Consider the following 11055-nt stretch of genomic DNA (forward strand, 5'->3'; position numbering starts at 1 on the left):
CCATAGCTCGTCATGCATGCCAGACAGTTCATCAGCGTCTGGCATAAAGCTGGTAGTCTTTGGGAGGTATCCTACTATCCCCTCTCCTTCATAGGCACTGTCATCAACAGAGGAGACATCGCCATAACAACCTAGCAGCTTCGTGCGGTAAGATGCTAATGAAATTTTAATATAGCAACGTGCCTTGGAAAATTCTAGACTAAATTGCACGTGATTCTACTCTATACAGGATTCTACTCTATACAGGGAGTTCGAGATACTTGGAATTAGAATTTCGCAAAAATTGTCACTATTGCTGGCCCGTGACGGTTAAAGGGTTAAAGGGTTAATAGCACGGGTTAATAGCACACAGGGTACGGTACATGTCAGTTTGTTTGTCATATACTCAAATTCTCAAATTGTAAAATTGTCGCGTAGTGTGTCCACCTCGATATGAAGCCTTCTCATTGAGTGACTAGCTGCATTTCTTCTGGTCTTTTTGTTCAAACTCAGAGTAAACACACAAATTATACCACAGAACACTAAATAGTTTACGTTGAACAACTTACTCTTGGTGACAACTTACTCTTGGTGACAAATCTTGGTGACAAGTTCACGATGAAAAGTACATAAATTGTTGATTTTTCTCACTTGATTTTTCTCACTTGAAATTCACATCTCTCAGGCTGCTTAATAACACTCCTGGACAATAGATTATAATTATTATGAAATCGCGTACGCACGCAGGAGGATTATTCCAGGATGAATGCATCTCTCACGGCTCAGAGCAGGGCACTTTCAGTTTCAGTAACATCTTCACTTGGGCTGGTACTAGGCTGTAGTTCGTCCTGGTTGTTCGTCCTGGTTGAATTGTCTGAATTGTCTGATTGGGAGACAATGATGAGGTTTTATGGATTCGACGATAAACAAGCAAAAAAGTTGAAATTAATGTGCGACAATCACCAACCATGTGTGCTTAAAAATTGCAAACATATTCAATTGCAAACATATTCAGTTGTCAGCTGCAAAGTCTTCCCTCCCTTCCCACCCTTATATATAGCCCACGCTTATATATAGCATGGTTTGAAAATGTTGTATTTACGCTTATTTCGTATTTACCATACTTCTCCGCCTTCGGGCATAATCGCTGTCGGGGCATTGCACCACTCTCTCACACTTATGGGATGCTTAAAAATTGCAGAGAGGGAACCAAGTTCCAAGTTCGAATTTCGGTTTCACTTAGCTGATACCCAATTTGTTTTAGTACTCCTGAAAATTCTTGCTCGGAGGACTGCTCCTATAGTTGATGTAACAAATTTGGGTCTAAAACGAATGCCTTGAGAGCTGTATGTCTTCGTTGCTGTATGAAACTGATGAGCGTCATTCAGGTTGGCCAAGAATTCCAGTAGATTGATATGAATATTTTTCGCCAAGATTTTCTGGGATCTATCAACTTCGCGAAGGACTTGTACCGAGCTTCCATTACCCCCTGGTCCATTAACAGCCGAACAGTTGTCCAAAGTAAGTTGTCCAAAGTAAGTACTGCTCGGGGCTCTAAACCGTCCACTTTTCTGTCCTGAGTACCTAACAGGTAAGGAATCGGTTTTAAAGTGTAGTTTCAGCTTAACCCTTTAACCGTCGGATTCTTAATTAACAGTGAAGTGAAATGTCTGTAAATTCTCTATCAGGTTTCCAGAGCAATAACAACCATATATCAATAGAATGCCCATACAACAAGGGTGCAACATGTGTTGCCATAACAACCACGATTATTACGCTCACATCACATTTAAGTTAAATGCTCGGCCAGCGGTGAGATTTTTATAGATCAGATGGTATGGTATAAAGGCTTGACTAAGGTTAATTTCATATGGTTCACATCATATGAATGTAACAGTGCTCAGATATATCAATTTGAAGTACAATACGTACATGTATTACTATATCGGTGAACGATCTATGAAATTTACAAATTTACAAGCTCACATAAAGACTGTTCATTACTGCTAATTCTATTTTAGCTATACTATACTCACTACTGATATTCTAGCTATACTATACTACTTGCCAGAGTCACACAGTGAGCCCTCTCCTGGTCTTTCACCGTCCTGGTCCATAGCGCTAGCGTCTAGGTCCACGTCATGCATGTCCTCAGTCCCAGACAGTTCATCAGCGTCTGGCATAAGGTATCCTACTATCCTACTATCCCCTCTCCTTCATAGGCACTGTCATCACCAGAGGAGACATCTGTCCTCAAGCTGTTCAAGCACATCGGCAAAAGTTCGTGCGGAAATTTTAACATAGCAACGTGGCTCTAGACTAAATTCCACGTGATTTTACAGGATGTGCGTAGTTCGAGCTACTTCCTAAGTATCGCAGAATTAGAATTTCGCAAAAAAAGTCAATGGACCCTGGATCACATTGAATGTAATGTAACTCGATCTTTCGATTTTTGTCTTCTCTGGTAGAACACGGAATATTTGGTCAGGGCAGACCTTATCTGATGATGATTCCATGCGCCTTGACGAAATCAATGAAGCTTGGTGCAAATGAAAATCTTGACAAAGCGCTTTATGTATGGTTTACCCAAAAAAGAATGGAGGGCATTCCAATTAGCGGTCCAATTAGCGGTCCAATGCTGGAGAACAGATCGAGGGATCCAACTCAGACCTACATGATGATGTCACTGAGCAGAAGAAGCAAGGTACAAAGGTACAAGAGAGCTTGGTTGCGCGGCAGCCACCAAGTTTTTTGTTTGTCAAAGTTCATGCATGTACAGAGGTCAGACCTACATGATTATGTCCAAGAAGCGAGGCGCGTCAGTTCGAGCACACTGGTGGACAGACTCTCCGGACGGCGCTCAACCTCAGCCAAAAGCATCAATGGATTCTCCATTGTGCCTGTGGTAATTAAGTTAGAATGTGCTGGGTAATGGTTTTATCGCTGACTTGCTAGACTGCGGTTTCTCGCCTCGAAGCATAGTGGTGGTGATGCCTGTGACCCTTGTAACTAATAGATATGCAACTGTATATAGAGTGTTTTTACCAGCTGGTGGTATGGTTGCAACAATGTTGCAACAAGGCTCGTGAAGGTCGGTGAGTCTACAGGGACAGGAGGAGACAGATTTTGGCAGCTACATCATCGTTGTAGATGGTGAAACCGGTTGTCTCGCAGGATTTGCGTTTTCACTGCTAACCCCTTCGTCATTCTCCATGTTCAGCATCATCAACGAACGGAGGTAGGTTGTGTGTCTGTGTCTGCTGTCGATGATGATGTACTTCAATAGATAGCTGTGTCTCCTTGTAATACGCTGATGTCCATCGTTTATCACAAAATTCTGAGACTGAAGTGCAAAAATGATGTGACGACAGGGAAGAATCATAGAACGGGATCACGACCCGGACTCCCTCAGATGTTTCTACTCCATCTTGATGTCCTTTAACTTTAACCGCTCTAATTCTCTATCGGGTTTCCAGATGACTAGCAATTGCACATACAACAAGGAATAAAATGGTGCAGACTACCCGTTTTTATCATTTTAAATGCCCGGCCAGCGGTGAGATAACTATCATATGTATCATATGGTATAAAGGCTTGATTTTCACATCATATGAATGTAACAGTGCTATCAATTTCATGTCTGGCGTTTCGGAATCTCAGTAGGAGGGTGCGCGAGAGTGCAAAACATTTTGGGGTACGCCCACACACCAGAAGCCACGCCCATCATACATGAAGCCACGCCTACATTAGTGTTACTGCGCATGACAACAGACACGCCGACAAAGACAAAGACAATCAAGCAAAGCAGATCTACCCACTGCATCATCTATATAGCTACATCAGGTATGTGTGTAGAAGTGATAAGCCGTTTGTGTCAAAATATTGATGACAAAAACACAATGTATTCATTTGAGGGTATTTAGCAAACGCTGAGGGTATTAGTAAATGTCTGAGGGTATTTGACTGAGGGTATGTACTAAACAACTTGTATATACATATTGCTCAGTCATTTAGTAAATACCCTCAGTTCCCTCAAATGTATTTACTAGTAGGACTTGCTTACAGTATTGCTCATCTGCCATCAGTGTAGCTCACTCTCGATGCAGGTTGGTGATGGGAGATCATCCTTGTACAGGTCAACTAGTTGGCTGACTTTGGAGCTGTGATCTTCTTCTGCTACCATAATTGATGGAACTATGCTGTTTTCTGATGGGCGCTGAAGCGAGATTTCATCTCTGTGAGCAGATGGCTCGAGTACCGGGATCGATATCGAACTACAGTAGAAAGTAGAACTGTGATGGAGGAACATTGAAAACGGCTCAGTCCCTACATCATTGCACATCTGCTCAATGGTTTCTCTGCTCAATGGTTTCGTTTGAATGGTGTATGCCCGGTCGTACATTTTGAATGGTGTACTGTTACTGTATTTATTTCGCTGCTACAATGTTCTTCGAAGATTTGACCTGAATATACTTGAGGCATGAGTCACGAGTGCGCAGAGGAATTCGGTTGTGGTGATGGCTAACACGGGCATCGGATCTAAACCCCGACCGGCGGGCGGTAGATGACTTCCATACAAGCAACGATGATGGATTGGTGAAGAGACTGAAAAATATCAACGGCATCAATTCGTTGTACCCACCGTGTTCGACACATATCTTAACTTGAGAACTTTTGAGGAAGATTGTGTATCAGCTATCTCCATGCACTTCCTTTTAGGGCCAAGGCGTGGCCATGCTTTAATGATATTCATGTGAATGACTTCATTTCACGTGACAGGAAGTAGCCCTGAAAGCATTGTCGCATTTATTGAGTGTCTGTGCGTTGTGCGTTGTCGTGTGCTAGCTAGCTAGCTGCTCTTGGCGCTCCTAGCCTCCAAGATTCAAGTATCTCTCAGTTTGTAGCAAGTATCTTGTTGAAAAGGGAAAGTCTATTTGTAAGCTGGGTATAGTCTGCGCATTAGTCGGGGAGTGAATGATGCGTGTTGAAATATATTCTACTCAAGAGATTTGTCTTTTCTATTTGAATGTCTCGTTGTAGTTGTGCCAGTAGGGTTTTTTTGAAGAGACTATGTCGAAGGGTGTCATATTCAATCACTGTTCCTAGTAGTCTTGTAATTATTCGTCCATGTTTAGTCTTAAGCTGTGTTTGTGGGGTATGCTCTTCCTCTGGCAAACCCAGTTGCAGGTACTGCATGTGTTGTAGCTCAGAAGTGGTGTGGTCTTGTAGCTCAGAAGTGGTGTGGCCTTGTAGCTCAGAAGTGGTGTGGCCTTGTGTAGTGGCACCTTGTAGTGGCACCTTGTAGCTCAGAAGTGGTGGTGGAGCTCGGAAGTGGAGCTCAGAAGTGGAGCTCAGAAGTGGTGGCGCCTTGCTGCTGCTGTTGTTCACCACATGGAGTGCGTGTATAAATAGAGTCGGTGTTGGAAGCTCTTCTTTGCTTGTCATTAGCTCGTCCCAACATGTTTCTGTAACTAACTGGGGCACACTGAGTTTACGACCCAGCAGTGTTCTGTACTCAGCAAGAGACTCAAGGAACAATTAACATACAGGCCACTATAGAGCAGAAATCCATCTACTGAAGATCAGATTTCTTTGCTACAAGATCGGCTAGATTGCATCCTAACCCTATCTGAACCACCAACAACCACAACCAACGGCATTAAAATTACCGACAAACTGAGATTCTTTGTTGGCGACCATCCTGCACAACAGTTCGAGAGAGGGACTAAACAAGGAGGCACATACAAATGTGGTGGATGCGGTGCCAGGTTCTCGGACATGCGCCATGGCGAAGCCTAGAAGATTTGCAAAGGATTGCAATACATGGAAAGAGAGGGAAAACAACAGGCAATATCAATCAACCTAAAAGTTAACGAAATCCGAGAAGAGCTAGACTCCCGAAGTATTAACACAACGAAAGATGAGATGGAAGGTATATTAAAAGACGGGAGTCCAGCATGTACCAGCATGTACCCACACTTTTACTCTTAAATCCGACTGGCTCACTCACTACTCGATCTTGGATTGTGAGCCTCTTAACCTCTTAAGGGATAACCTCTGCAAGCAGCTACTGTATCTGTTGAAAGGTGACGTCCGAAAGTCCACTGAAGACATGCTACTGTGAGCACATGTGCAAACTATCCAAAAGAGCATACTGCTTCTTCTCGAAACTGCCATACAAATTACCCGTCTATTCTATTTACCCTAACGACGGATACTTCAACGCACGTGGGTACACCATGAGCTCTGCTATGAGCTCATTCACAGATTTTACGCTGGAATGACAAGAGAGAAAATGTTTGGACTTGCTCATGCCCCTGCTCAGTTTGAAATTCTTCCTCTGTCGTCCTCTGTCGTCCGTGAACACTGAATGCCAAGAGCGTATCTTTAGTCAAGCCAGAAAGACAGCAACAGCTACATCACCCCCAGAACATTGTTTCAACCCTAACTCTTCGACTACGAGCTAAAACAGAGCTCAAACCTATTAGCACTATTGTAAACCAAGAAGAGTATTCCACAGTATCAAGGCACGATAATTGAGAAGAGTTTTGTCGAACGACACTTGAGCAGCTGGAATCTGGAATCAGCACTTGAAACGAATCAGTCCTTTCGTGTGTGGTGGGACTACTCCGACAATGGGTACAGATTCAATGACAGTGAAGAAGACCAGCAGAGCTACTGCCAGGGTCGTTGGATAGTTTTAAATTGCTCTTCCACTGTGTCTGTGTCGTTATATTCTGCATTCAGCTTCGAATATAGTTCATCCTTGGACATGTTCTCGATGTCTTCATCTGTGGCCAGTCTGGTGGTTAGTTGTCTGGTTTATCTTAAAGGAAACTTCTCCAAATCACCATTGCAAACATTGTATGACACAAGAGTAAAGGGAGAGCAGGGTGACATTTCTCCTGTTCGGACTTGTTCTGTCCATGATTCCTGAATTTTTTTCACAGTTGGTGGGACAGGTACAGGTACCCCTCCACACAAATGTCTCTTCCTTTTACTGCCTGGTTGCCGTCCATCTCCAGACTTCTCGGCGAACTCTTTGACACAGTTGTCTCCTGGAACATTGTGGTCTCTAGCAAACTTTTGCCAGTTGATTGGAGGTGGAGCAGAAGAGTGTTGTTCCAAGTCATTCAGAACGGCATCAGGTAGTAGGTGTAGAGTCGATAGAATGGGTAGCTTGCGTTGATATGCCATTAGAAATGCTTTTGGGGCATTTTCACTTTGAGCTTTTTCTTTACGAGTTTCTTCTTGGATTCATTGTGTGATAAGTTAATTTAACAAAATCACGTACACCTATAATTATACTCTAATAAATTACTACACAACAACTCTAGCACGTTATTTTGTAAATCCACTAATTGCAATCCAAGAGCTAGCAGTTGCAAACTCTAAACTCTACACACACACACACCAGCGTATACCTCGCTGGCGCATGCGCAGCGTCACTAGTATTGCGTCACTAGTATTGTGTATGCCTTGTCAAATGATTATACAATAAACTGTACTTCTGTACCTATAGATTTACCGATTTACCTGTACACCATCACGGTGTCAATAAATGTCTGAAACCCGTCCCTTAACCTCTCCTAGATTATCTAGGCTTTCAGGGTTGATGGAGAGCACTGAATCTCTTTTGCGAGAGTGTGTTTTTGCTGTTCTCCTGTAGACAGAGCTTTCCATTTCTCAATAGAAAAAACATTCTCATAATAATAATAAAATAAAAAAAATTATTGTTTCTTATCTCATATTGTTTCTTATACTCACTGGGGTGCCACGTTTTCTTCCAGTTGAGTAGGAGGGTACTGCAATGACTGCAATGACCCCACCCATTTCCTAGCATTCCTAGCATCACTGATTGCTAGTACATCGATTTCCTAGCATCACTGATTGCTAGCTAGTATATCGATTTCCTGGAATCACTGATTGCTGACAGTCTGGTCCTTGATGCTGATACTCTATTTTTGACCCAGGTGGCGTTCCATATGGATGGACTGTGTGTACCTGTGCTCAACACTGCATGTAGCTCAACACTGCATGAACATCAATTCATCACAAATCATCATAAATCATCATGGCCCAAAATGGATGTACAATAAAAGGATTGGTCATCACTCACCAGTTATTATATTGGCCGGGCCAGTTGACGTTGAAACGGTGCTCTCGTCGCCAATCCTAGCAATTTCAAATGTTTTTCTAGTCGGATCCATGTACACCTTAGGCTCTATACCATCCATAAGTTTAAAGTCCAACATCAGATGTGGCTGATCTAGATCTCTATTTTTACCAGTGTATATGGTACCATTGATAAACGAACACCCATTTAGTTGGTTTGGCAAGTACCCTTCGAAGGGTTCATCGATTGTATTAGCTTGGGTGTAATCAATCTAAGAGCTTACGGAGTTTGTCATAACCATGAGGGATCTGCTCAGAATCATGACTTGGGAGAGGCTTTTGCGAGACCAATACATTTCAATCGTTGGCAGTTGGCAGATCGTTGGCAGATCGTTGGCAGAATAACAATCATGCACACGCCTTCAAGGGTACGACTATCAGCACGTGTGGGACGCTGTGCACCTCTACACTGTGCAGCATACCGATTGGTCTCAAGATCCCATACATGGTGGTGTCATCAGTAACAGGTTGCGCAGGACCCAACTTTCCCATACCCCAAGCATTGTATTGGCAGCTGAATTTGACAGAGTTTCAGAGACCAGACGCGCAGGGCCTCTCCTCTTTACAACAAAAGAACAAAAGACTACTAAGCGAGTCAACATAAACTATGGTAACTACACAATAACCAATAATGAAGTCTAAGTGTTAAAACACATACTCTCTTGACTTAAGGGTGCTGGGACACTACACCCACACACGGTTGTTAGGGAAAGTTTGCAGAAAATAGACACTTCTTACCTTCACAGAACTATTAAGAAGTGGATAACTAGTTTATGTTCCAAAAATCAAGAAGTGAGGACCAACAACAGGATTGTTATAAGTGACTGCACTCTGAAGATAAAAATCGTTCGATCTGGAGAACCGCTTGTGCTACATACCTGATCTTTGTTTATTAGCTAAACTGTACTATTGTCTACGAAGTTACGAAGAGTTTTTGATTATGTAGAGCTATTTATCCAATACGGCACACCCATATCTCATGCTCTGGGTAGCGTATGAAAAATATCAAAACGTAGTCATTGGAGTAGCATGCAAAATATAAGCCCAGCGCCTGGTTCTCGAGATCGAACACTTTTTGTGACATCATCTTTGCGTTCGCAATTGATCTTCATGCTCTGGCCCCGCCCCCTGATTGTGCAATTATGAAAAGACAATGTTTTGTGCGACGGTGGTTAGCTCTTAGAAGAGCTGTTTATGAGTAGCCGTCCAGACTGAGGTGACAGCGCAGAAGATCCACGGGGCTCTGGCTGTAGTCTGGCTAACTGCTGATGTAGTTGGAGCAGGTGAGTCACTCTCACTGCAGCAGCACATTCATTGATAAATTCTTTCTCAGGGGCTTGCTTTTTACTCCATTAGCTTTCAAAGCCTCCATGAACGCCTCTGGAGTATCTGGAGTAGGGCAGTCTGTTCTAAGGGTCTTCAAAGTAGCAATCCCCAGTCCAGTTTCTTTGCCTGTGCTTTGCTGATAGTTGGCTTCCCCAAGGCCTTCACAAGTGACTGCTGATGCACAGCTTTTTGTGTTGACCACAGCTCGATCTGTCTCTTAGGAGACCGAATAGGAAGGTTGGTGAGGCAGCTCACTAGCAACGGGTGAGTCATCACTGCTTCCATAGCCTGGACGTCGGGAAGGCCCTGTGAGCACCTAGATACGACGTTGGAGTGTTATCATTTTATTTGCTACAATTTTGTACGCTACCTTCTACAGCAGTACCCAGGATGTACAGTGGAGCGCTTCCATACCCAGCCTGGTGCCATTTAACTCACTCCGGCCATCTTTCTTCATCTACGATCATTGTACGATAAGGCTAATTTCAGTTCTTGAAAAGCATACCTGACGTAGGAGAGGTAGGGTATCGCTAAAGTGTATTTTTTTACTCTCAAAGGCAGACGTACACAGAGTCCCTTGGCGTCGCTCCACTTCAGCCAGTAGAATTGGGAAATCAAACAAGAACCCATTGTGAGCTACAAGAACTGGGAAAGTAAAACATAATAATTTGTGTTACATGGGTATTTTATTTACATGGGTATTTTATTTGTCTTACCAGGATAGTGAGGATTCGTGGTCACATCACTAACGTATGTGGTGACAGCAGTAACCCAGTCCAGGAACAGAGGGAGGACAACTGACAGCGGCTTCTCACCACGGTAACTAAAATCACTGCAACATTTACTCTTAGCCTAATGTGTACAGTACCAGTTGGTGAGATGTGTCGTGATGTTGCTACCAGGCTCGAGAAGGTTGGTGCCTCGTGCAACAACTTTAGCACCTACATCTGTGATGTTGGCTTCTGTTGCAGCTTTGAGCTGTAGAATTCTCTTTCTGCTGGGCAATTTGGGCATCCTACTTGTAACCACTGTGTCTAGACTCTATAGCAACTGTAACTGTAACTTAATTAATGCGCGGCTCATGCTAATAGTAAATTATTGCACGCGGGCGCAATTTCAAACGCGCATCAATGAATATTATTATGTAAACGACATTCCTGTGGTTTTGTTACATCAATTTGTTGGTATGTCCCAGCACCCTTAAACATTACGGTTCCACCACTCCAGTTTTCTCTCGGAGTTTGCAAAAAGTTACGACTGAGACCAATGTTAGCAACCATTTCGGTACCTTGCGTCACTTGTTCGCGAATGAAGTGATGTTTGATATCGCGATAGCAGATTTAGAGTAGGTGAGTCTGCAGTAGAGGAATCAGTCAGTTCTATGATTAGCTGCCTTAGCCAGACAGATTCTTGGGTAGCACTAGCCATAGCAACGTATGCAGAACACATCTCTGAGATTGCACCACATAGCAAGAATAAGTACCCTGAGGTTGACTTTCGACCATAGCTATCCATAGTGTAGCGGATTCCATAATTCGTGGTTCCTTTCAGGTAGCGAAGTAATCGCATATGAAA

The 11055-nt window shown here is 43.2% G+C and overlaps 1 long non-coding RNA gene across 1 annotated transcript; it reads left to right on the plus strand.

Annotated features, from left to right (window-relative positions):
* The first annotated feature begins 9808 nt into the window (after positions 1–9808).
* Positions 9809–10297, plus strand: LOC135349828 (uncharacterized). Its single transcript, XR_010399005.1, has 3 exons — positions 9809–9948; positions 10038–10133; positions 10200–10297. It is a non-coding gene; the product is annotated as an uncharacterized LOC135349828 (long non-coding RNA).
* Positions 10298–11055: the final 758 nt, after the last annotated feature.

The sequence above is a fragment of the Halichondria panicea genome, chromosome 16, assembly GCF_963675165.1.
Source record: "Halichondria panicea chromosome 16, odHalPani1.1, whole genome shotgun sequence".
NCBI classification, from domain to species: domain Eukaryota; kingdom Metazoa; phylum Porifera; class Demospongiae; order Suberitida; family Halichondriidae; genus Halichondria; species Halichondria panicea.